Raw genomic sequence first — 25,808 nt, forward strand, 5'->3', positions numbered from 1 at the left:
CAAGGAGCAGAGGTCAATGGGTCAGTTTTTCTTCAAAGACCTTATGCAGAGCATGCACAGGGAGGGCCGTGGGTCTGGGGAGCAGGCTAACCTGAATGCAAAGAAAAGTAAGGAGACAAACCCCATAAAACTGAAGCCTGATCTACTGGCCTGCTCCTGCTGCACTGCACGCTTGACTGGTGCAGATACAGTCAGCCACAACTCCTCTGGCAAAGAGGTTGTCTCCCTGTGCAGAAGAATCCACAGCTCGAAAACCCAGGCCAAAGCCCAGCACCACACTGTTGGGAAGAGATTTCTTTTTCTGTTAAAAAGGCATTGTGAGTACTATGTGTTATAGTGGAGCACAGTTCTGTTGTTTTGGGCTTGGTTGTCTTAATAAACTTTCGTTTGAGGTGTCTGCTGAGAAGGTGCCTTTTTCAATCCTCCTTTCCCCACAAGGTGGACGTTTGTTTTTATAGTTACAGTCACTACAACTACTAGAAAAGTCAGAGACCGAGGCATATATTTGAACAACTGATAAGGGCAGAAAAGCAAACTACACGGTCCTTTGGACTTCCAGTTTGAGCAACATCCTGAATTTGAACATTTTCACAGGGGTATATTTTCCACTTCATCCTCCAAACATGACATTCAAGAAGCCAGAGGTTATCGAACACTGAGCTAGCATTAATCAGCCTCTCAGGATCTGAAGCCCTCTCTGATCTCATGGGCTCAGGGTCAACTGCTGTAGAAGCCTATTTTCCCCCCTTTTCCCCCTATTTATTCGTTCCTTGCTAGACTTTGTGCTGATTTGCAAGTTATACAGAGAGTTCAATGCAAGGGTACGACTTTACTTTTGCATGTGCCCTGCCAAGCAATGCAGCCACTGGTACCTGAGGCAATTCTCTGCTGCCAGACCCATGCTGCTAAGAGACAGGCCAGAAGACCAAGCAAAGCTGCCTGCTCCATATTCACCAAAAAAAAAAAAAAAAAAAAGAATTACACCGATCTTCAATGTTATTTCTAGAGACAGGTAGAATTTTTCAGTAATTACTTGTTCTGTTTTTGTGCTTTCCCAGTTCCTGCGCTAGATGCTCACCCTGACAATCCCAACCAAAACCATTTATCAGCCACTACAACCTGAGATACCAGGTCTCTCTCTCACACTCAACTTACCCCCACTTAGAGGTAAATCTTCTGGTGGACCTTGGTGTTGGCTCCCCAAAGAGGGAAGAAAAAAAAGGGAGAGAAGGGAAACAAAATGTAAATTCGGGGAATGGGCTAGGCAGATCTGGCAATCTGCCTGAAAGAGGGGACAGAAATATCCTCGTTGGAGATAGAACAACAGGACCCTCATAAATGCTGAGGGAAAATCCTGACCAGAGCTACAGACTAAAGCCTTTGTACCATGCACTCCTGTTTATGTTTGGACAACGCTCTGAGGCCTGGGGAAGGAACTGATTTGAACACAGCTCCAATCACTGGGCTGATGAATCAGCTCACCAGTGCACGCTCTCCTTCGGGAAAGAAGAGAGAGTTGGCAGAGGACAGCGCTGCAGAAGATACCAATATTACGAAACAGCTGCTGAATCTGATGCAGGAGCAGACCATCGAATTAAAAGCATTTTGGTGCAGTTCTCTTGGCTGTAATTGTCATCCCCAACCAAGCACATCCTACAGCCCGTAAGGAACAAATGCATTCCCTTAGAAATCCAGCCACGGGCACTTCCCTTCCAACTCCAAAGTGCTGGAACAGCAAAACCCAAGGCTTTTGATACTGTATATGCACAGAGCACCAAGAGAGAAAACACAGCAAAGATAAAGGAAAACCCATCAGAATTCTTTCAAGGATAGTATCAGTGGTGCATTGAAAAGCAACGAGCTTGTGACATATTTACAGCTGTATTTCATGAAACCTGCACTAGTTTGGGGATATTTTTTTTGCAGCAGCTTATAGTCCACTGGCCTAAAGGCTGCACTGTTAGCTTCACTCTGTTACTTTCATACAGTTACAGGCAAAAAAAAAACACAAAAAAACCCACAAAACAAAACAACAACAATAAAACTTAGTGTTTTCTATTAAGTTGTTTTTATAAAAACCTTAAAAAAGCCCTTGGACCAAAACAGCAGAGCAGAGCTCCCCATAGGAACCCTACATGGTCTAATTCCTGCCTCTTCAATCGTTGCAGAGGTTATTGCACATCTCCTGCTATGCAAGGTTTTGACCTCCTCCTTTCCTCCCCTCCCCTCAGACAATCTCAAGCACCTGAAGAGCAGCATTCAAGACTGCAGCATCAAGCCTTGCCATGAGGTGCTCTCGCTGCAGCCCTCCAGGCTGCCATTCACTTTATAAACAAGAACAACACTGCTTGTGAAACACTGAAGTCAAGGGTATGGCAAGCAAGTCACCCCCCACAGCAACTGCAGGAGAAACATCCTACAAAACAAGTTCTTTTCTCATTGACAAAGATGCTGGGAGGAGTTTAAGGATCCTGCATCACCAGTCTCTGCCAGGGAGCTGATTTCCAAGACACGTGAAGTGCCATCTCTCTGTTGAGACATGGAGAGGCCCATTTGGGAGATGGATGGCTCCAAACTGAAGGCTTCATCGGTGACCCTAAGACCCTCTGGGAGCCACTGCTGCCTTTCAGCATGCTGCCACGTGGCTCTTCGTGCCAAGAGCAGGCACAATATTAGCAAGACACAGACATAAGGCCATAGGAGCAGCAGGAGACAGCGATTTCCCAGCCAAGCGGAGGGGAAGTCTCACACCCACGTGCCCCCGTGCTGAGCTGCCCTAGCCCAGCAGCAGCTCTGCCAAGATGACCTCCAGCACACGGCAGCTCTACTCCTACCAGCAGCTGCCCTTGCCCTGCGTGGCTATCTCTTGCTATCAGGCCATGCTCATTTCCATATCCAAATACCTCTCCCGGAGAGGCTGCTGCAGATAAGGGCATCCAAAAGCAGCAGTTGGCATTTCTTCCTCCGCCCAGATCAGCTGAGAAGCCACAGCACTGAACAGGCAGAGCAAGCAAGCTCTGTGATCACGCAGATGTGTGCTGCAGCTTCAAAAACTTCAGGACTGGATGGTGCCACCAAGCAATGGCTCCGCTTTGCTGCCCGACAGCAACCCCAAAATGGGAAACGCAAAGGTAGAAAAATCACAGGAACCAGGATTTGGGCTCACAGCTGCCATAACCTGCTGTTCTTGGAAAAGCTTCCTTGGAAGTGAATCCCAGAGCACTGATAGACCAAATAGCAGGTAAGTGATGAGCCTATAGCTCGCTGATCTTGCAAGAACAAGCTGCCTCGCAAGTGCGTTGATTCAAGGCTAAAGCCATCAGGTGGATGTGTTCTGGATTATTTCACTCTAACGAAAAATTTTATGCAAATACTTGCCTGCACAAAAGTATTTACACAGCACTAGCCCTTATCTAAAACACATTATCAGTACTTCACATGAAAATTTGCCACCACTACTAAAAGAAACCTGCAGAAGCTGAATTCTTTATTCATCACGCAAGATAAAGCTTCCAGGTATTCTTGCCTGTAAAACGTCTGATAAATATGCCCTGTTCTCTAATTGGTTTTTATTGGTTACAAAGATCCGATCAGCATCCTCCTGCCCCTCCAGCTAAGTCACAGATCAGTTAAATTAAGCCCATAATGAAAGGTACAGGCCAGCTCTAGCTTTGATGAACTGTATTCCCAAGCCCCTTTAATAGGACAGAGAAGTATCGTGGGGCAAAAAGACATTGCACACCTTTGTTCAGCCAAACACGAGTTTGCCACTTGTCTCCTCACCTGTGACATTTTCAATGGCAATAACATCCCACCTCTAGGATTGATGTATTCTTCAAGCATCAAAGCAAACAACTAGATAAGGAAAAATTATAAATCGTGAACGTACATATGCTCCGGGAGCTTTTCACAAAATACAGTCTGTTCCAAACAATTTGAGGCTTCAAGGAACAAGAGTGGGTTTTTATTCCTATGCCAGACTGGCAGATCCTTTCCTTTCTTTGAAAAAGGAGAGAAAACATAAAACAACACAACTGACCTCATTTCTGTCAGCTGAGACACGAGGCTTTAACCTCAATGCGAACGGTACATAACCTGACCTTTTAATTTTCCCTAATGCTTCACATGTGTCCCATCCTAAAGTTCTAGTTATTTGTTCTTTTTCTCCACACGGCAGAAAAGAGGCTTTCAGTTTGTGAGAAAGATGATGCTTTAGGTGCTCCCGGTGGGCCTCTTCTTTATTGTTCAGCTCTATCACTGTAGCTGTAACGATATCATTGTATCCGTAACAGTATTTATCTAATATTGTTACAGATATTGTATTTATTAGACCAGCACTGCTTTCTCCTACTGGCAACCAGAGACTCGCTCCCTAGGTTTCTGTATTGACAGGTATAATGAGATACAAGCAGATATCTTTTGTTGCATCTCTGGACACCTGCTCTGAGAGAGTTTTCTGTTTCTGCATATGGTTATTTGAATATGGGAATGACCTCTCAAAGAGAAGCAGCATTTTTCCCCCACAACAGGCAGACTGTTAAAGTGAAGGCAGGAAGAAAGCACTCGCCTCGCTCTCCTCAAGCATCTTCCAGCATTCCTTTGTGAATTGAAAAATCAACAGCTTCCATGACTTATTTCACGCCCCGCAAGTTATAAAAGACTTCAAGCAAGTGGGTCCTTACTGTTGGAGTCTGAATAAACCTAATGCACTCAGCCTGTCCATCAAGGATTTTAATAACACCAGGCTTCGTGAATCAACGCTGGTGATTTTTTTCCCCACTGTTTTTCTCCCAGGTGACCGAAAGGATTACTTTCCCCACAAATGCTTTGTTTCGACAGCCACCTGGACGAGCAAAAAGGCAGGTTTTTTATTTCTAAATACCAAGGGGATGAAAACAAAGGGAGGGCACTACGTCCGTATTAAATTCCCTAGGCTGGAAAAACCTTCTGATTTGGGATCATTATTTCCTCCAAAGCTAGTCTGAAGAGCAGAACCATCTTTATAGCCTCTCAGTACTTGCTCAGTGGCTTTCGAACTGGTCGGTCCCTCCACCCAAAAAGTATAAAAATTAGGTCCAGGGGAAATGGTGAAGAGGATAATACCCACATCATCAGAAGCTGGGACGGTCCTTGAGCAAAGGGAAGCAAAGCAGGTAAGGGAATTCTGTAAGAGGCAGAAAAAGAAGTGGGAGCAACAAAAGATGTAGAAGATGCAGGAGGATGGTCAGGAAGCACGGGGAGGAATGAAAGAAACGGGGCCTGAGTGTAAAAAAGGGACTGACTTAAACAGGAGAGGGGACTATCATGCAGCTGCATTGCCATGCTTAGTTCTGCCTTCAGGAGTTCAAGGATAACGTTCACAGGCTGAAAGGTGCAAACAGAGCTTCACAAACAACAGCAGCCATCAGAGAACAAGCCTTCAGCAGAAGACCCAACAATAACAGCTGCTTCAAGGAGGGGGGGGAGGGAAAAAAGGAAAAATGAAGCAAACTTTATCACAGTTTGAGTCCCCACAGAGAAACAAGTTTTATGGCAGATAAAACACAGCTGCCGTGCCTAAAGGTTGGTAGATGAGAGCCAGCAGTTTCTGGATGAAAGTAAAAAATTTGGGTTCCATGCCACGTGCACCAGAGATCACCAGCTGCTGGAACAACCCACAAGGGCCGGGACAGTGTTCACGACTCACAATTTTGAAATCAAGTCTGGATGCTTCTCATGGAGGCGAGTCATAGCTGAAGGACAGATTTATGAAACATGGGGTTAACCTTGGGTCGGTTCTTAGAGCCTCTGCCTTTGGCTTGTGACCCAAGACTCAAGGTGAGCAAAGGAGGTGGGATAGGAAAAGGAGAAAGCACAGGAGATACAGGGGGAAACAAAGAAAGCATACGGCTAATGAACTAGAATGAGGAAGAGCAGAATAAAAGGAGAAATCAAGAGGACGTACATAATCATCTTATTTCTTTTAGTTGAACAGGCATGGGAGAAAGGAAGAACTGGACAAGAGAAACCAGCTCTGTGCAGGAGACTGGGCTGCAGACAGAGCAAGGAGGAGTCAAGGTGATGTTTGCTTCAGATCACTCTTCCAATGGCAAATTTTTTTTTCAACCGTGCAGCCCCCAGCAGCAGGGAATCCAGGTCCTGCAGGGTGGCACCCATGTGGCACACCGACTGCCCTGACACGACCGGGTGGCGCACGCTGCCAGCTGACAGCGAGCCAGGAAAATGCCCAGCCTAAAATACCCCCAGTCACACTCACTCACAGCCTGTTCCTGCAGATGACAAACCCTTCTAACCAGCGATCCCCTGGCCAAAGGAAACGTGCAAGCAGGTGCCCTTTGAAAGCCCCTATCTTCCTCCACACGCTGCCTTGATCAATACAGCCCTTGTTTATTTACTCTGCTCTTCTGAGCTCCGTGACGAGGCACAGCAGCGAAACCCTACCTGGGCATCGGCTCCGGGGGGGGGATCGGATGCGTGCAGGTGGCGTGATCTATGCACAAGGAAAGGGGACACCAGCACACGAGGGATCGGTGCACAAAAGCAGAGGAAGCACGGGACTACCCACCTGAAGTCTCTCTTGGCTTCTCCCAGCGAGAGCCATGGGGTCAAGTGACAATAACCACATCAAACAGGCTTGCCGCATCATGACATAAAGACCCGAACCTCAGAGGCAGGGACAGCTAAGCAGGGAAACCATATAAAGCAAATCAAAATGTACTGACCGATTCATTAGCCATGGAAGCTTTAAGGCAAGTTGTTTTGTCTTGCTTACAGCTCAATCAGTGAAAGCAATGAGCCTCTGAACACGGGAAGAAAGGTGATTTACTGCAGCAGACGGAGCTCCTCTCACCTTTGCCAGGCACTGCGCGGTCGGTAACGCGCTGGGGGAGGCCTAAGAGATCACTTCTCTCATCAGATCTCAGTGTACTCCTACCTTTGCTGTAAAAATCACATCCAGAAAAAAAAAAAATTAAGTGGGTAAACACTACAAGAAAGCTTACACTGTAACTGAGCACTGTCATTAGGGGAAAAAGAGGTAGAATGCACACAGTGCATCACACATGCACACAATAAGTCACGGGCAAAAGCCCAAAGTTTGAGGGAAAATCAGATTTCTGGAAGTCTTAGGAAAGTAAAAAATGTGTTTTGTTTTTGTTTTGTAAACCTCCTTTTGCTTTTCACCTACATTCCTGTTTTATCCGTACAGTTTCTTCCACTCTGAAGCAACAACAACAAAACCACCACACATCTGAAGGCAAGTTTATTCCCCCTCAACCTTTCCTCCTTCAGGCCCCCATAATCTCCCTACAGCTGCTGCAATACTACCCCGGATCAGCTCAGGGACCAGCACCAAGACTCCCCAAGCAGTGCTCACTCCAGAGATACCAGGAGAGACAAAAATGGCCTTAACGTACAGATATAGTCAAACGACTCCAGAATGACTCAACGAAAGTAAACACTAACGTAGTTTACTCATGCCCCATGCAGAAAGGCTTTTATCTGTTAAACAGCATATTCATAAAAAATATAAACTGTTTTTTTTTCTCATGTGTGCGCTTTCCTCTGCTTCCAATCATCCTGCTCTTTGGAGCTCCATTATTCAGGTTAAAAAGAGTAGTCTTTTTTTTTTTTTTTTAATCTACCTACTGTTTTTCAGATTAATTTCACAGCATGCCTTTTTTTTTTTTTAATTTTAAAATCAAAGAAAAAAAGACAACAACATTTGACTGTGCAGAACTAACATTGTCCAAATAAGCTATTAAAAAAAAAAATCTTTCTCCATACAAAAGCACAAAGGAAAAAGGGAAATGAGAAAAAATGAACAGTGTAACCTTGAGGAACCAGACACTTTTTTTTTTTTTTGAACTTGACTGATGGGGGGACCACAGTAAGGCAACCTCCCCTCATGCTCGATGCAAAACAGTCACGGTATAAAAATGTCAGCAAACTGTTTTCACACACACCTAGCTGTCATTCTCAGCACAGGGCCAGGTTTCCTTTCAGCCTCATTTCCCAGACACCAAGAGTGGCTAAAATGGAACAACAGAGCCACTTGTATCCTACTAATCAAAATCAGTATCCTACTGATGTGAGATGCCTCTCTACATCCACAGCATCTATTTATTTCTATATATTATGGAAGGGGAAATCTGTCTCCTTATTATCATCACCGGAAACAAATTCATACATGAAGACAACATTTCCTAAGTGTTGAAAAGATTAAAAGATATGTTTGCTGTTCCAGGAGTACGGAATCCATAAAATGACAAACCAATGTACACAAAGGGTAAAACAACTGCTGGCACATGGGAAATAAAATTCCACGTTGATAAAGCATCCTCGTAAGTGTAGTGCATTCAGCAGTAAATGGATTAAGCTCTCTGACGGTTGTACAAGTGGACTTGTAGGAGATATTTAGAAGCGTTAAGCTGGTGAACTACTGCTTTCCTGCGAGTTCCCAGCTTCTCCTTACCCCCAAGCCTAATAATCACGTGGAAATCTCCAATCACCATCCCCTTTGAACAAACAGAAATAAGGCTGCACCACTCCATACGTAACAGGCAGTACATTCAGCTGCTAAACCGACACACTTAGGCCTTCAGAGGCATCCATGAAGAGCGCTGCGTGCTGCCCAACAAGCTGCAGGCCCCACGGATGGCTCCTCCAAGACAACAGTGACCTGAGGAAGCACTCGCCTTAAAGACCAGCTCACAGCCTCCTCCAGGAGGTTCAACCTACGCTTGAACCCGAGGGAACACCAGTGACCCAGCCTAGCAGCCAGAGGGACTGCTGGCTCCAAGTCTACACGTTGTTCTTCATCTCTGGAAGACCCAGATGATGCTGTGCTCCCTGAGGTCTCACCAGCTGGTGAGATGCTTGCACACCCTGCTACTGCCAGACGTGTCCAACTGCACGTGCCGCAGCCATGCCAAGCGATTAGGAAGGCATTGCTAAACAGGCTGCACCCAGCCCGTGTTGGTCCCAACCACGTCCAGAGAGGAACAGCAATTATTTACCAACACTATTTACATAACACCACTCTCTGCAGAATTCGATACAGGACATCCTTCAGAGATCCAGCCGCAATCTCACATTGCTTAAAATATAAATACCATTTGGAAAAGCCACATAACCAGGGTAAAGTGCAGAGGTAAAGCAAACACACAAATGCCCTCTTTTATCTCCTGGGTCAACCCTGGCGCTGCTGATAGAAAGAAGGATCGATCTGAGAAATACTGTCGTAACCTTCAACAAGTTTTACCGCTGGGCAAAAGTCAACGTGAGCAGGTTTCTCTCCGAGCACACTTCATCCAGTAACGTGGACACAAGGAACAGCAGAGCTCTCGGCACTGCTTTTCTCCAGGACACTCGCTTGGTTTTGGAAGTTGCCATCCTGCCCGGCCACTACCTACCCAAGTGCTCCAGGCTCCAGCACCGCCTCCTGCCCGAGCTCTGCTCGCCCCACGGAGACCTGCTCAGCCCCACGGCCAGCCACTCGCCACTCCACAAAGCAGCGGTTGATTACAATCCCCAAATGCACTTTGAACTACTTCGAAATCACAAATTACAGTATTCTTTACCCGCTTCATTATAATGTTATAACACAGTTGTAATCAAGACTGTTTGCTTTACAATGTACACGCTCCTGAACAGAATATATTTTGACCCATACGCAAAGTCCTGGCTGATTTTAGATAAAGGAACAGTAAAAATAAACACACAGTTAACACTTTCTTCTGAAATCAAATATTAACTATGACTGTAACCAGCATTTGATGCGCTTGCTCTAAAGGAAAGGATGTTTGCTTTTCAGCAGTACAACCACCTGGATTAAACATCCTTTGAAGAAGTGCTGGTTACTAAAGAGATGTGCGTATGTTGCTGAACTGGGGGAAGGTTTCCAATTATTCATTTCTATGCTTAAAGTTCTGCCTAGTGCTTGGTTCTTAAATCTATACACCATCCATACTCCACCAACTACACTCCACCTTTTCCCTGGACATGAAAAAAATTAGAAAAGAAATAAATAGTTAAATAACAACACTTCTTTCCTTCCACTGTATACCTTCCCTCCTGGAAAGGTATTTAAAACATGAAATGCTTACTGAAAACCCTAAACAACTGAATCTACATAGATTTCTTTACATGCATCTGCATATAGGGAGGTTGTTTGGTTCCGTGTTTTTATTTGTTGTTGTTGCTGCTTGTGTGGTTCTGTCTTGCTTTTAAATTCAAAATGCTTAATGACCCAATAGCATGCATCAATTAAATTTCTGGTGGGCATTCTGACACCAAGACCAACAACGCTCAGAGACTCCACGAGTCTTACCTGAGTTGGCATCACTGATGTGACCACTTTTCAGAGGCTTTGTCTTCACATCCGCACTAATCGTTCCTTCCACAGCCCAAAACGGATATCACACTTTCTATTCTAAGGTGTTTTTTTAACTGTGTTTCTTTTATTCATAAGCAGTATTTCAGATTTTGATAATGATTATGACAACTACAATTTTTAATTGTAATTTTTACTAAGGAATGCCTTTGCTCTTCACATGACAAATATTCTTCCAAAGCCAGAAACCACCGGAGATGTTTTCCTCTGTTTCTTTAAAGCATCAGATGTATTACAAAGCTATCACTTAGTATTCCTATTTATTTATTAGTTTGGAAGTACAGTGCTGAGGGACGGTGGGAAACTAGAAGCTAAATCTCACTGCAGCAATCCCTTCTCTACCTTGCTCATTTTGTCTGACAGCATGCCTCTGGTATGATGAAGATTATTTCATTAAAACAGCCGTGACACCGTCAGCCAGGAATAGGGAAGAAAGCAAACAATCAGACGCTGTGTTACTCAGCTGCCTGGAAACTATTTAATGCATAGTAAAAACTTTGATCCTGCCAAGAGTGAGAATATTAGGGTTTACAGCACTTCCAGTCCCATAAACCAAAGCCTACATCTTTGAAGCCGCACTTCATATGCCTTCACGCTTCCACGTGCGCAGCGTTGAATCCATGCAACGCTCCTTTATTACAGATTACTCAGATTTTCATTTCATTGCGACTTAAACAATTTACATAGCAATTAAATTACATCTTTGTGAGAGTCAAGGAACTTTAAACAGAGCTCACGCGCTGACCCACGGGTGTGTTTGCTTATTGGCACTTTGAGTTTTGGCTTTAAATGCAGACAAACACTGAGGCAGGGAGGTGAAGGCAACTGAGGTCTGAGGAAATGCCTAGTCATTAGGAGCATTTCTGGGCTACCAGTGAGAAAAAAAAAGCTGTTCCTTTGAAGTTCTTACCAATGCTTATGGAGGAGCTCTCTGCTTTTAAACACAGGCACCAAATGCCATTTTCACGTATGTCCAATGTATATCCATGACATCCACGAGGGACCAACTGATGTGACACCAGACCACTGGGAAACCAATGCTCTTTGAGAGTAGTGGTTCCAGGCCAGAAGAAACATCCTGAAGTCCCTAAAATGAAAGTCCATCCTTCCTGTGTAAGATGAGGTACTCCACCTCATCTTACAACAGCTTTGCTTTGTTTACCGACAGGACTTCGAATTTCAGACTCGTATTAGGAATGTTACAGGTCATGACAAAGCATAAGCACAGCTGATGTGCCAAAAAACACTAAGGCAAAAGGAAATGGCTTTGCTCCCCTTTGGGCTTTATTATTTTCAGCCAAACATTTCTGATACACAGTCAGTGTACATTTAACACAGAGCAGAAATCAGTGCGTGGTAGTCCGTCATGAAATCATGTCAGGAAAGCCACGCATCACCCAGAGGAAAGGCCACCAGTAAAAATGAGTTAGAGCACCTTAATTCTTCCATCGTAATACCCAGCAACCGAAACATACCCGTACACAAGAAGTCAGCCTTTGCTGAAGTTTGATTTTTGACCCGATTACATGCTCCTTCCCAAAATACCTTCTCATCAAATAACTAAAAAAGCTGCCGCTGAGAACTGGCCAATATAACCAGGGTCTTCAGCAAGCTTACACAACTCCCTCGGCATGCAGAAACTAGCACTTCCATCACAGGATCTGCAAAGCTGTCTGTGCACAGCTAACATCTGAACGAGTCTTAAGATAGGATCTCTACATAAATTAGGATTGCATCCAGACCCGAAGCAGCAAACTAGGACTCCCTGGAAAAAGCAGAGACACTGCCACCCTCAAAATGGGAAGCGGCTCTCAGACGCTTGCACGAGTGCTCTGGAGGACAGCTCTGCCCTCCCGTCCTCTACCAGAAGAGGAAGCAACGCGACGAGGACGTGCTGGAGGAAAGAAAAGAGCCTGGCGACGAGCAGATTCAAGATCTGAACTCACTTCCACCCGGCAAAAGGGAGAGAGCTGTGGGTGAGGGGGTGGAGAAAGGGAGGTGGGAGAAGACGTAAGGAGAGGCTGGGAGGTATCTGCTCCAGGAATTCAGTGCAAAGGAGTGCAAGGATGCGACAGGCAGAGCCGATGACTCTGCACAGCTTCTCCCTTCAGCGTGTCCCCCCACACCCTCCTCTGTTTCAGCAAAGACCCTTCCCCAAACCCCTCTGGATTCATTTATAGCCGAAATACTGGCACTATCTATGCAGGCTGTAGCCTCAGGGAGAAGCACCGCAGCCCCAGGCCGAGGTCACCCAGCCCCAGGCGGAGCAGAAAGCATCCTCACCCCTCAGCAGCCCAGTCCCACCTGCCCTGGAGACCTCACACCTCAGGCCTGGTCCGTGGTCCTCTTGCCAGCATCAGTGGACATGCACACATAAACCCAAATCCAAGAAAACACAGGAGTAGCGAGAAGTCCTTTTCATTCCCTCCGTGCTCCTCCTTCCTCCCCCTCCTCCTCGCACGGCCAGTATGGAAAAGAAATGGTTAGAGGTACAATAAAGAAAAGCTGATCCAATTACGCTGGAAATACAGAAATCAAATGCAGAGAATAAGATTAAGCAGCGCTAGCACAATCACTCCATCTATCATGCAACACAGCATAAGGCTTATCTGCTCCTTACTGCAATTTGGCAACTGAATTAAATGCTTAAAAAGAGCCCTGACAAAACCCACAGTTAAGTGGAACCAAATGAGGAAGAGGAAGGAGAGGTGAACAAGAGAAAATGACACCGAGATTTCAGGATGAGGCGGATATGCATAAATTCACCTGCCTGGGAAGACCCACCCCCTTTCTTCACTAAAGTTTCCTGCAGCAATTCAGCTGGGGGGCAGGAAAAAAAAAAATCCCTTCACCATCACCGGCGTGCAGGTGATGCTGTTAGGACTTGTTAGACACCGCTGCCGTAGGACACTTGCAGCTGCAGGGAGGATCTGTGTGAGTGCAGCAGGCTTTTAATTTGTACAACAATTATTCTCCAGTTGAGAAGCACACAGCTAATGAGGACTCGCTGGTCTGTCAGAGCAAGCAGGGCGAAGCACGGGCATTAGCTTTCTGCTGCTGCTATCCTCTCACAGGTGTAATTCCACTGGATTACATCATATCTGCGAACCCTAGATATTGCGGTATTTGCAAAAAAAATAAAAATAAATAAATCAGGGTTTTCCAAGATATGGGATCCGTGTACTAGACGTTAGCATCCGCAACGCTTCCATCTCATCGGATCACATTTTAAGGGCACTCTGGAATTAAGGCAGAAACGCAGCAGGGCTCCCCTCTCATACGAGCATATGGCATTTTAAAAAGCAGCGTGTTACGAACTCACACAAAAGCTATTGAGTCATTCAATAGAGGCTTAATTTATCTCTTCTGTCTCTCCTACCTATGCACACGCTCTACAGTCAGCGGCAGGAAGACCGAGGCTCCTCGCAGGCATAAGGAGGCAAGCTGGGTCTCATTTCCATGAGAGATACCCACACTTTCAATGAGTTTCTCAGATGCAGCTGACGGCGGTGCAGCACTGCCAAGGTTAGGCATTGGCCACCGCCGAGGAGAGAACACAAAGAACAAGAAGTTCCTTGTGTGGAGCATCCTAGATCGCCTGTGTTTTACCAACATGCAAAGACCATATGTCCTGCCAAACAATTTTAGGCATACCACGCATAAAAGGAGGCATTTCAGGAAGCTGGATGGTATTTGTCTGCTGTTGGTACGGAGTGACAGACCATCGCAGCCCATCATTTTCTGCTCCTTCGTCTCCTAATACTCATTCGCCGGTACAGGGAGCCGGAAACTTGACTCAAGATTTTAATTCATCACTTGTCATTCTTGCAACACTACCCCAGCACCCACCAGCTTTTCGCAGTGGCTGTAATGCCAAAAAGGCAAGCAGTGCTCTCGTGTAGAGCAAACCAGAGCTTGCATTGAAATTCCGAGGGCACACGCTGGCTACTTCTCCGTGAGGTTCACCCAGCCTTTCAGCTGCTGCTTAGTGCCCTCCACACATCGCTGGTAGCTGCAGCTTCTGGCCGGAGCAACTCTGAGGTACTTTGGCTGGTCGTCAGGAATTAATTCAGTGCCACAGAAATTCACCGAGAGCTCAGCGGCTGAAAAACAGCACAAACAAAGGAAGCAGGCAGCACGGCCCTTGCGGTACCCGGATTCAGGCTGATCTGTAAGGTCGGCACAGCCTCCCTCGCTCCACCTTCTGCACGGAGCACACGCGGGCCACAACTGGATTGTTCCCACATGCTTCGAAAATCAGACGTGAGGCAGCCGCTGTCTGAAAGGACCCCTTGCCAGAAGAGCAAAAAATCCCAAAACCCTTCCAGGGTCTTTCGGTCTGATGCACAGACCGGTCTGCGCTGCCCTGTGCTGGAATTTACAGCACGCCAGGCTGCTAGGGAGCAAGCTCAGAGCACGAGCTTCTGTCTGAACAAAAGCACAGCACGCACAGCTGGAGGGGATTTCAGCAGGTCACCTCACCCTGCTGTCCTCAACCTTTCACAGCCAAGCTTCTCCGTCACCTTTGGCTTCATCACGAACACCAACTTCTCATCCTCAACCCGCTCGTTTCTGCACAGCAGCTTAAAGGACATGGGAGGGCTGCCAGAACTTCTGTCCTCGGGCTCCTCCCTGCCCCTCGCCCACATCTAATGACGGTGCACTTCCCACAAAGGACACAGCACCCTCGTCCCCAGAGCGGGAGCACCAAGCCCCGACTCTTCCCGGAGGCATCTGCCAGGATCCTTTCTTTCTGAGTTCTTTCCAGCATCAGAGATTTCACAACTTCCATTTGGCAACAGAAAGCTTTTTCCAAAGCTTTCCAGCCCTCCCTTCTGCATCGTCAACCTGTAACTTCTTGTCCTCCCTACAGCGGGCATGGAGAGCAGATCACTCCCTTCTCCCCTGCAGCAGGCTTTCAAGTGTCCTCTTCATAGAGGAAACTTCATTCTGCAAGCCTTCCCTTTGGTAACCTTCTCCAGACTTCCCGGTGACTTTTTTCCATTTCTTCTCACAGATCTGACCTCGGGAAGGTCAGATCTGTTAATGAACATAATTAAAGAAGAGGCATCGAGGCACAAACGAACACAGGCAGTGATATCACCAAAAAGTGAGGCTGCTGTGGTTGATCCTGTTCAGGCAGCGGGATTAAGAGTGCCAGCAAATGGGCTCCTCCCCTTCCAGACTGAATTGCAATCCCACTGGAAAAGACGCTGCCAACTTTTCCTCAGTGCTGATGTCCCCATGCGCTGGGGAGGAGAACGGAGCCAACCACACGTGTGGTACCCAGCCAGCCCCATCTGCCCTGCGACAAAATGCTCCCACCCAGGAGCTCTCTCCTTCTCCTCCTCAGCCCCACGTCGTGCCGCCGGGTCAGGCAGAAACCTGAACACAGGGGAACATGGCTCTGTGCCCTCTTTGTGCAGCCAGAGCTCAGGAAAGGGAACACCGACCAACTCAAGAAGGACAGGCCTGCTGAAGGAGGGGGAAAGACAGAAAAAAAAACAAAAGGAAATCTTCAGTTGGTTATTTCAGGTCAGCCAGCGAAAGCATCTACGTAACACCGCTCGGCTCACATGTAGAACAGAATGTGTGAGGGTCATAAAGGGAGCTTACAAACTGCACAGCAGGATTTAGGCCCTTCTCAAAGCCTTTTGGCCTGAACTCATCCCTTTAGAAGCCAGCAATTCCTTCGCCTAACCCACGTGCCTCCTTGTCAGAGTTACAATATAGTAGGCGTTCCTTTCCAAACAACTTAAAGCCACATTTTCTTGAAGGAGGATGAGAGCACCATCTTTTCAAAAAAAAAAAAAAAAAAAGGAAAAAAATGCTAAACCAAGCACGAGCACAAATCAGAGACAGTAAAACGCCTGCTTTCAACTTGCTTACATATTCAGTTAAAAAAGTCATCTACGCAGAGATTTTAATTCAAAATAAAATCAGGGAAGGAAACATGTGTGGAGCCAATCCTAAACCCACGTTCTCTGTGGACGTTCCTTCACTCTGATGCTATAAACCCAACCACGTCCTCAGCGGATGTTCCTTGGTTTGCAGCAGTAGTGGGTGTGAAGAGCAACCAGCATTAGTTTCCAATGCAATGCCAAGAGCTGTAAAGCTTTTGACTGTTTCCCTCAAACAAGAACTCCTCCTCTTCCTTTCTCAGGCACAGCAAGCCAAGCTATCCACGGATAACTCTTCCTGGAGGTTCATGTCTTCCTTGGGGATCCATCGAGGCAGCCTTTAAATCGGTGTCTGAAGAAGTAGCGCAGACGAATGTGAAGCGCTGCCTGCCCACTCGCGGTGCCTTCAAAGAAAAGGAAAAGGTTCAACCTCCAAACATCGACCTACCAGATGGGTGCTTACTGAGAGCCAGGGAGCCTGAAGAAACCGAGATCCCTGCATTTGTGGAAAATGTTTAAGGTTTGGCATATTTAAAAAATGTTACAAGAGAAAAAGGAAGAGATTACATGGCTTTGAAAAAAATACAGGCATGTTGTTTTAAAGAGTTAAAGCTCAAAACGGGTTTCATACAGCAAGTCCTATTATTTCAGTGATGATGAACACCGTCTACCTGGCTTTTACTGTGAAATATAACAAAGATGATGCTGTGAGCACCCCTGTACAGCAAACCAAGGAAACCTGCCTTTTTTTTTTTCCCCCAGTACAGCTATTAATACTTTTGAATCCTGGAAAGCTACAAAGCCTACTTTCCAAGCTGCTACAAGAAATTCCATTTAATATCAGCATCACCTCATTGGCCAGCATAATATTGCTACTGATAATCCAAAAAAACCTATAATACACAGACTAAAGTGAAACTCTTCAGCCAGTAAAGCTTAATTCCTTAGAATCACAGAATCATTAGGGTTGGAAGAGACCTCCAAGATCACCTGGTCCAACCATCCCCCTACCACCAATGTCACCCACAAACCATGCCCCTAAGCACCACGTCCAACCTTTCCTTGAACACCCCCAGGGACAGTGACTCCACCACCTCCCTGGGCAACCCGTCCCAGTGCCTGACTGCTCTTTCTGAGCAGAAATGTCTCCTCATTGCCAACCTGAACCACCCCTTGCACAACTTGAGGCCGTTCCCTCTAGTCCTATCACCAGCTACCTGCGAGAAGAGGCTGACCCCCAGCTCCACATGCCTTCCTTTCAGGTAGGTAGTTGCCAGCAAAAGTTTATAGATTAAAGCAAAATAAAACTATCATCAAGAGGGCTTCTCTACATGCACAGGACAGCTTGCTTGTTAACTGTACCCTTCTAATAGCATAAGCATACACACGTTTAGCTGACATCTTCATTCTAAGACCACGCTCCAAAACCTCTCTCATGAATAGTTACAGTGCTCAGCTCACAGCCATCGCCTCAGCTGCAAGAAGCAAGTTGAAGAAATGCCATTTTGATCAAAATGTTAATTTAAAATGCAAGGCTGAATGTGCTTGCTTGGGCTGAGCATGATCCAGGTAGAAAAGAGGCATATCTACACCAGGTCACAGCCAAGATCCACCCAGACTGAATACATCCCTTCCAGAGGACAGCAAATAATAGTCAGGAAAGAGCAGAGGAACATGTTAAGCATACAATTTGATTCGTGGCTGGTACCACGTGGAGCCAGGAGCTGGACCCAATGATCCTCATGGGTCCCTTCCAACCCAGGATGTTCTGTGATCCTATCCTGTGACCCTGCAGCCACACAACTTCCAGCATCCAGGAGATCTGTAGGGCAGGAGTGCTCCTGCCTTTGGAGCTCAGCTCAAGACAGACTGCTGTAGGGCTTTAAGGAAACAAACGCAAACTCAGTACTTTCTGGGTGTGCAGAAGCAGGGAGCTCATCGATTGTTTTCTGGTCGAGTATTTGGGTAGGAAGGCTTGGAAGGGATCCAGCAGCATTTGGTGGTGATAGGTCTTGAACCATCATCACAGACAGACTTTAGGGGAAAATGCAAGTGGAAAGTTAAGCTAGCCAGCTCAGTTTCCACCGTCAAAAACAACTGAACCTGAGGAGACAAAAATCAAACTACATTACTTAAGGTACTTATTGCAGCTTAAGCGATCTCAATTCTTAAGAAAGCTCATAAAAACCTTCTTGTCTCAGTGCTAGCTGTAAACGAAACACATCTGTTTTCAAAGAGCTGCCCTCTCCACAGAGGGACGCCACACAAATTCAACGAGAAAAACATTTACAAGTTTCAAAAGGGTCAGTCATGAACAAAGACTACTGAAAACATGGGACTCTGTTCCTTCAAGGACAGCTTGCCAGTGGGTGGCCAGAAAAGCTAAAGAAATAATAATAATAATAAAAACAGAATACCTGAAAACACCTTGGCTCCATGATTCCAGTGATAAGGAAAATGATAAGATCAGCAAGGATCTGGAATCTGGTCCAAATTCTAACTGCTGCTTAAAATTTTAGCCGAAAGCATTTTACAGGCAAGGTGAATTTTAAAAACCTCTGAAAATTTTAAAAACCTCCTGGGCATCAGACTGGTGAGAGAAGAGTAGCTGCGCTCAGACCCCCTGGTAGGGAGCCCAGGACTGCAGGAAGGTGCATGCAAGGCATGGGATCGATCAATCACAGCTGCAACTGGGAGACAAAAAGACTTGCATTAGGCATTAAAGATGCACGGGTCAACCATACAGCCACGTGTCTCTGGTCAGCAGGGAGAAGGAACAGCATCACCACTGCAACCCACCTTTATCTCATAAACTGCTTCTAGCTGTGTTATTTAACGGTGTGCCAGCCGTCATCACAATTTGGGTCCATAAGCAGTCCAGCCTACACCACCACCAGGAGCCTGAAACCCGAGCCAGGAGGAGAAGACTGCAAACTGCTAACCCTAAACCATCATACGAGTTACGTTACAAGGGAAGGCGGAACATTTTGGCATCAGCACATACCACGTGCATTTCGACTATCCTGTTCCCCTGAAAAGCCCAAATCTGCATTTGCAGCACCGACAACTTTGAACCTCTAGGGGGAAAAAAAAAAAAAAAAAAGGAAAAAAAATTAAAAAGGCGTTCTTTGTACAGAGTCAAGCTTAGGCAAATCTTGCAACAGTAATTACAGATACTGCCTCCCCAAGCCATCTGCTGTGGCATTTCCAACTCCTGGAAGGGTTACATGGTGCAGCAGTGGTGGAGGAGAAGAGAGAGAGACATCTCAGCAACCAAAGCCAGGCTGCAAAGAAAGGCTGAGATGTTGGCACGACCCGAAACCTGCAAGAAGTCCTCACCAGCACTGCCACAGCAGGGGGAAAAGCAGCAAGAGGCACTGAGCCTCCCCTCGACTTTCACCAGCAGGCCGGGCCTCGGGCGTTGTGAAAAATCCCCCTGCCACCGTACAGATGGAGACAATGCCGATTAATTGCGGTGCCGTCCATTAAAAAAAATTACCACAATGCCCACTTCACAGGGCTGTCACAAGGATTATTTAACATTTCTGAAGAGCTCTGAGGAAGAAATAGTGCCTATTGTTTGGAGTCCCATAGAATCTGGAAAGATTTCACATGAATTTTGCACGACCACGCATCTGTGGCAGATGCAGCACCAACAGATTTTTTTATTTTTTTTTTCCACCCCAGCAAAGCCCCACAGAAGCTCATTTACTCTGGGCAATGTTTTAGTGAGAAATGCATTTTGTTTTGCTCACTAAATAGGTATCAACTCTGACTAGTTAATTAATAGATTCAGGTGCTGGTTCTAGTCTTTCTTAATTAAAAGGGAAACATTACATTTTTGACAAAGAACTCAGTTTAGGCTGTCAGGACTCCTACCAAACACACTATAATTACCTAAGTAACGCTAACACACACGAACAATAGCAGAAAGAAAAAAAAACAAAATACTCAAAATTGTGCCGAAATCCCATTTCCTTTACAGCAAGCGAGAGAGCCTGTCAGCACAGAGAAGAGGTGCTACATATGGAGAGGGGCCAGGGGTGTTACTACCGAAACCTGACCACTGCAGAGCTCTAAACACCAAGGCAGAGCACATTTTGAAGGTTTTTAGCAGTCCTTCCATAGATACAACTACAGAGGAGGAGTTGGATTGAAAGTGTCTGAACACACACTCAGATCCACCTCTTCCCTTCCTAATTTTTTTTTTTTTTTTTTTTTTTTTTTTTTTTTTTACCATTGCACTCCAAACATCTGTGTGTCCATTCTCATGAAGCACTGGGAGCTCAACACCTCCTTCAAGGACAAGCATTTTTTTTTTCAAGCAGCCCCAAACAACAGCAGTAGCCACATTTAGACAACAAGATTGCACCAAGGCTGCCCATGAGAACTACCGCTTCCAATGCAAAAAGCTTCAAAGGATCTGTGGGACACAGACCATGTCTTTTGTTTGGAAAGCAAATAAGGCATTATTGATGCTACTGCAAGGCAAATAATAGTACTAGGACTAGTCAGTACACTGGCTTTCATTCCCCATCCAAGACGCAGCAGCAGGTTTATTCCCATTTCATCTTAGCTCTCTATCAAGGAATTGGCACCTACAGGTGCACAAAAAAAGGCAGAATTGCACTAAGTCTCACCAAGCCCAAGTCCCAAGTTCCCTGATTCCCAGGGCAATCAGTAACCCAAAATTATGCTCTCTTCCTATAAAATACACGTTAGAAGTTGCATGCCTGAAAACAGCAGAGAGGAAGTAAGAGACAAAAAGCAACACGAGTACCAGTAGCACGCAGCAAGGAGATGTAACAGGTCCAAGCTTTCCCCCAAGGTTTATTTCAGGTACAGTTCAACAACTTCAGGGAAAGGTCAGGGTGCCAGAACTGCGTCAACTTCTTCATAAAACAGAGGAATGAAACAGAAGAGTGAGAACAATGCTCTTTTGTCCAGCAGCCTGTATCCTCACATGGCTTGAGCTTTACATGGCACCGATACGGCCTTCCTTCCCTCTTCTCCAGAAGGTACCGTAACTATCCCAGCCTAGCTGGTCGCTGCCCTCTGTTATTGAAAAAGTTCAGCTTGACAGACCTGGAGTGGAAAAAGAGTCACCCTGGCTCTCGGTTCCTTTTTACAACACAGAAACCTCACCAGGGCACAGACGAACCCAAACCTCCTGCCTCCCATCTCCTAACCCACGCAGTCATGTTGTCCACCTCCTGCAGGCTGAGATAGCGACACGCAAAGACACAGCAGAAGAAGGTGCTGTGGTGAAGGACTGGGTCCCAAAGCAGTGCTCACAGATTGGTCTTTACAAACGAGACACGCGTTTCTTTCATTTTTGCTATGACTTGCACGTAGCAGCTGTGAGCGCCCAGCTTCTCACCACTGTCACGTCTCGCACGCTCCTGAACACATCCAGATCAAAGGCACAAGAACATCTTACTGGTAAATCGTAGGTATGCGCTGATTTCAGGAGCATCAGAACTATGTAAACCAAGGGCTTGCTTCCTTTTGAGCCAATTTGGACTTCTGCAATTAACACACCAAAACAGGAAGCAGAGATTGGGGCACCAGCAAATGATCCAAAGCACCTCGGAGATCATCTGGATCTCACCTGTTGGCGCCTGTGCCCTAGCTCCGATCGGTCCCCAGCTCGGGCGCTGACACATCCAGAATCCCCACAGAGCACCTATCGGATGGCAAACTGATTTTAATGCAACGCTTTTAAGAATGTCTTCATCACATACACTGTAGAGGCCTGGGAATTTGTTTCTTCTGCTCATAGTTAAGCAAGAAAATTGAATAACACCTTCTAATGCCTCCACGTTCCCTCCCTTTTAGTTTTACCTCAAAAGGTGGTACTGATTGCTTATTAAGGACTAACCACAAGCAAAAGTATCCTGACACTAGCCTGAAATGCAAGTGTAGACAGAGAACCCCTACACCAGGGGCTCGGCGCTAGAAGGTAGGGGAAGGAACAGTCCAGGATGCAAGGAGATTTTTGGTTCCGCTCACTTTTTGCCATTTCTAGTAATACTCAAGGTACCAATTACCTCTTCTTTGTTCAAGCACTGACTATAAGCAGACTATCACGCAGCCACCAATAATCAGCATTAACACCCAAAAAGCCCTGAAAGAACAAGGCATTATTAGCCATCGCAGATGCCAATTACATTTGTCAGCACCTTGGCCATTGCTAACAAGATTTATGTTCTCATAAGCCAAAGGAGCAAGACTGAATGCAACCTCTGTTGGGGTTTTTGTATTTCTATAAAGCACAGAAGCAGCCCACAGTAATTTATAGCTATCATAGATTTAGTATAGGTGAACTCATTCCAGTTAACAGCAATACTTTATTCACACCAATTCCCCATAAAAAGTAAGCCTCAAATCCAATCATTCCGTAATAGTTTCTCAAGTATGCAAAACATCATTTAGGATTTGAAAACAATGCATCTTTCTACAAACAGAAGCAGAAAGGAAGAAAAAAAAATAAAACACTTAAGCTAGCACGGGACTGTGCAATAGTTTCATGTCGTAAGAAGATTAATACGGGGCAGAAAGCGTTCCTGCTGGAAAAAGGATGCACACGGCGCTAGCAGAGCTCCACATAACTGTAAACAGAAATTTGTCCCGCTTGTTAATACATCGCTTCGGAGGTTAAAGAAATTAAACTGGGAAGAGTAAATAGCACCCTTACTTCTGCTCAGCACCACCTCCGCTACAGCCAGGTCTGCTTTCAGCACTTGCCAGGTACAACATGGCAAGGCTGTGCCTGAGCTATGTGCAAGGTGCTGTTAAACCACAGAGCAAAGTTCTGGTGAGTGGTGCTGCTGCTTCAGTCGTGCGCGGGCAGGCTGGTCAGGCGTTCTCCCGGTGCTTGTTGAATTCAAGCTTTATTTGGAGTCCCACTGCTCTCTGCCCTGCTTCCTCCAATTAAGGGTGGGGAGGTGAAGGTGGGAATGCAAGACTGAAAGGGATAACAAAAGTTCCTTAGAGTACTTAAGGTTGTCTTAAGAAAAGGTTGAATAAATGTACTGAATTTAATGCACCTAACTTTAGTACTGAAGGTTCAGTAACTACAGACAAGAAGGGGAAGGAGACTAGAGCACAAAGAAGGGAACCAAAAGCCAAGGCTCTTGTGCAAGTGACAGGAAAGACCAGGACATTCACGTTTAAAAGCCAAGGGCCTGGAATTGTTCACCCTGCAAGGAGCTTTGTAGCAGCCCAGCACTCAGCAGCAAAGCGAGTTCACTGCAGCCTACAGCTCCGTTATACTCCATCACCTCATATCCAACTGCAGTCTTCAAACAAATGACTGTACAGGCGTTACTGCCGATAGAACCAAACTTAAGAAAACCTAAAACACACATACCTATCTGTGATTACATTGAACTTCACCCAGTGACCTGCAGTTCAAACAAAGAGCCTCAAGTGCAGAAGGGGGGGAGGTAGCAGTGAGTCCAGCACCAGAAACACCGCCAGGACAAGCGGAGAGCTTGCCACTTCACCTCCAACCACGCTCAGCACCTATCAGCAATTCTGAAAGTGCCTATCATACAGCTCACGGTATCAGCAATACCATGGCTAACTCCTGATCCTGGACCCTTGCCTCTTCCCCTCAGCACAGAAGCGGAGGGGAAAGGCCGTTAAGTTTCCACTGGACTTGGAATCAGTGAGTTTGATGATATGAGGCACGGGTTGAGCTAACGAGGTTATGATTGCCTGGAAGAAAGAGCCCCAAGACCACCACAAAAGCTGCCCCGCGCGTGTTGCTCTCCACCTGAATGAGGAGGGCACACCAGCGGCGAACACACAGGCGAGGTGTCAAGCAGGTAGCGCTCTGCCTCAACACTTAAGTTGCCTTAAAACACAGGGCATTCAAAGCTACAAGGGGATAACCAACGCATTTATCGATCCCGATGCCCGCACCTTAGATTTACCGCTGATTAAACCCATCAGCATCACCAGGGCAGCACCCAGCCACAGCAACACCCCGCCAGCTCCCTCTCCCCGCCATACAGGGTCTGCTCTTCCCCATCTCACCCTCACCAGCCGGTCTCCCCCTCTCCTTCCCAATTCCCAACCCAACAACATCTCCACGGCCGCTCCCTCACTCCGCACACCCAGAGGAGGGGATGGGGGGGGGGGGGGGCACACCGCAAAGCGGCCACCCCCGCACAAAACCTGCCCCCCTCCACCTCAGGGTGCCCCCACACACCCAAGGGTGCCCCTTCTACACCCGAGGGTGCCCCGTTTCACCCGAGGGTGCCTCCTTTTTTCCCCCCACCCCCCCCCACTGAGCCGGGCCCGGCTCCCGCTGTCTCCACCGCAGCAGCAGCAGCGGCGGCGCCGGGGCCTGGAGGGGGGGAGCCGGCAGCACGGGCAGCGGGGTGGGGGCGCTGGGACGGCTCAGCCCGGCTCCGCATCCCCTTCCCCAGCCCAGCACAGCACCAACACCAACCTGCCTCCCTCCTCCTCCTCCTCCTTCTCCTCGGGAAGCTCCAGCCCCCGGGCTTGGGCGCTGAGTGCCGGGGACGAGCGGGGCCGGGCGGCTGCGGGAGCCTGGGCTCATGGAGCGCCGCAGCCCCTGATGCTGCTGCTGCTGCTGCTGCCTCTGCCTCCTTCTCCTCCTCCTCCACCGCCACCACCACTGCTCCCCGCAGCCGCTACTTCCTGTGCGGCGCCCGTTCAGTTCCTCCCGGGCCGCTGGGGGCAGCAGGAGGAGGAGGAGGAGGAGGAGGAGGAGGAGGAGGAGGAGGAGGAGGAGGAGGAGGAGGAGGTGGAGGAAGGTCGGGGCAAGGCAGCGGGGGCGGCCGCCAGGGGGAGCGCCCCCCGCGCCGGGAGCCATGAGGGGAGGAGAGAGGAGCGCGGGGCCCGGGAAGGAACGGCCCCGGCTGCGAATTGAGGGGGAAAAAGGAGGAATTGGGGGTGGTCTCCGCACACCGAAATCACACAGGAATTAAGGAGGGGGAACGCTGTAGAGCGGTAATGTCCGTGTGTCCCGGTCCCACCGCTTAGTACGCCACAAGGTGTACTGAGGTGTACACCACAAGGTGTACGAAGAGGAAGACAAGTGGGGACCGCTTTTCAGAAGAAAATCAAATAAAATCGCACAAAGGAGCATTTTTTTTGTTCAGACCCTCGCCCACTCTCAGGATGCAGTGGTACAGGGCCATGACAGCTCCATGGGCCAAAATATAGAGGTCCATGAGGCCCCCCACAAGCAATCCCAAGCTCTTCCTCCTCCCTTCCTCCTCCTCCTCCTCCCAATGCAGTGGAAGTCACAAACCTGCCCTAAAACCTCTGCAGCTGGGACCCAGCTTGAAATACCCGTGCCTGAGGGCATCCTGCCAAAGCCTTCCCAATGCCTCTATTAAACTGGTTTTAGTTTTCAAGGTAACAACGGCTTGCAACTCTCAGAGCCTTTTAAATGAAATTGGGAACGTTCGTTACCTCCAAAATCAGTTCATTTGGGTCCAGAACGGGGATTTGGAGGAGGCTGGCGTGAGGCAGTA

The 25,808-nt window shown here is 47.2% G+C and overlaps 1 protein-coding gene across 3 annotated transcripts in view; it reads right to left on the reverse strand.

The window, feature by feature from the left end:
* AGPAT3 (1-acylglycerol-3-phosphate O-acyltransferase 3) overlaps positions 1–25,017 on the reverse strand; it is an 87,218-nt gene extending 62,201 nt beyond the window's left edge. For all 3 annotated transcript variants that reach the window (XM_027448813.3, XM_072028185.1, XM_027448810.3), the window contains exon 1: positions 24,755–25,017. The gene's annotated coding sequence lies outside the window, so the exon portion shown is untranslated. The remainder of the gene's footprint in view (positions 1–24,754) is intronic.
* Between the last annotated feature and the right edge of the window lie 791 nt (positions 25,018–25,808).

This window comes from Anas platyrhynchos, chromosome 1, assembly GCF_047663525.1.
Source record: "Anas platyrhynchos isolate ZD024472 breed Pekin duck chromosome 1, IASCAAS_PekinDuck_T2T, whole genome shotgun sequence".
Lineage (NCBI taxonomy): Eukaryota > Metazoa > Chordata > Aves > Anseriformes > Anatidae > Anas > Anas platyrhynchos.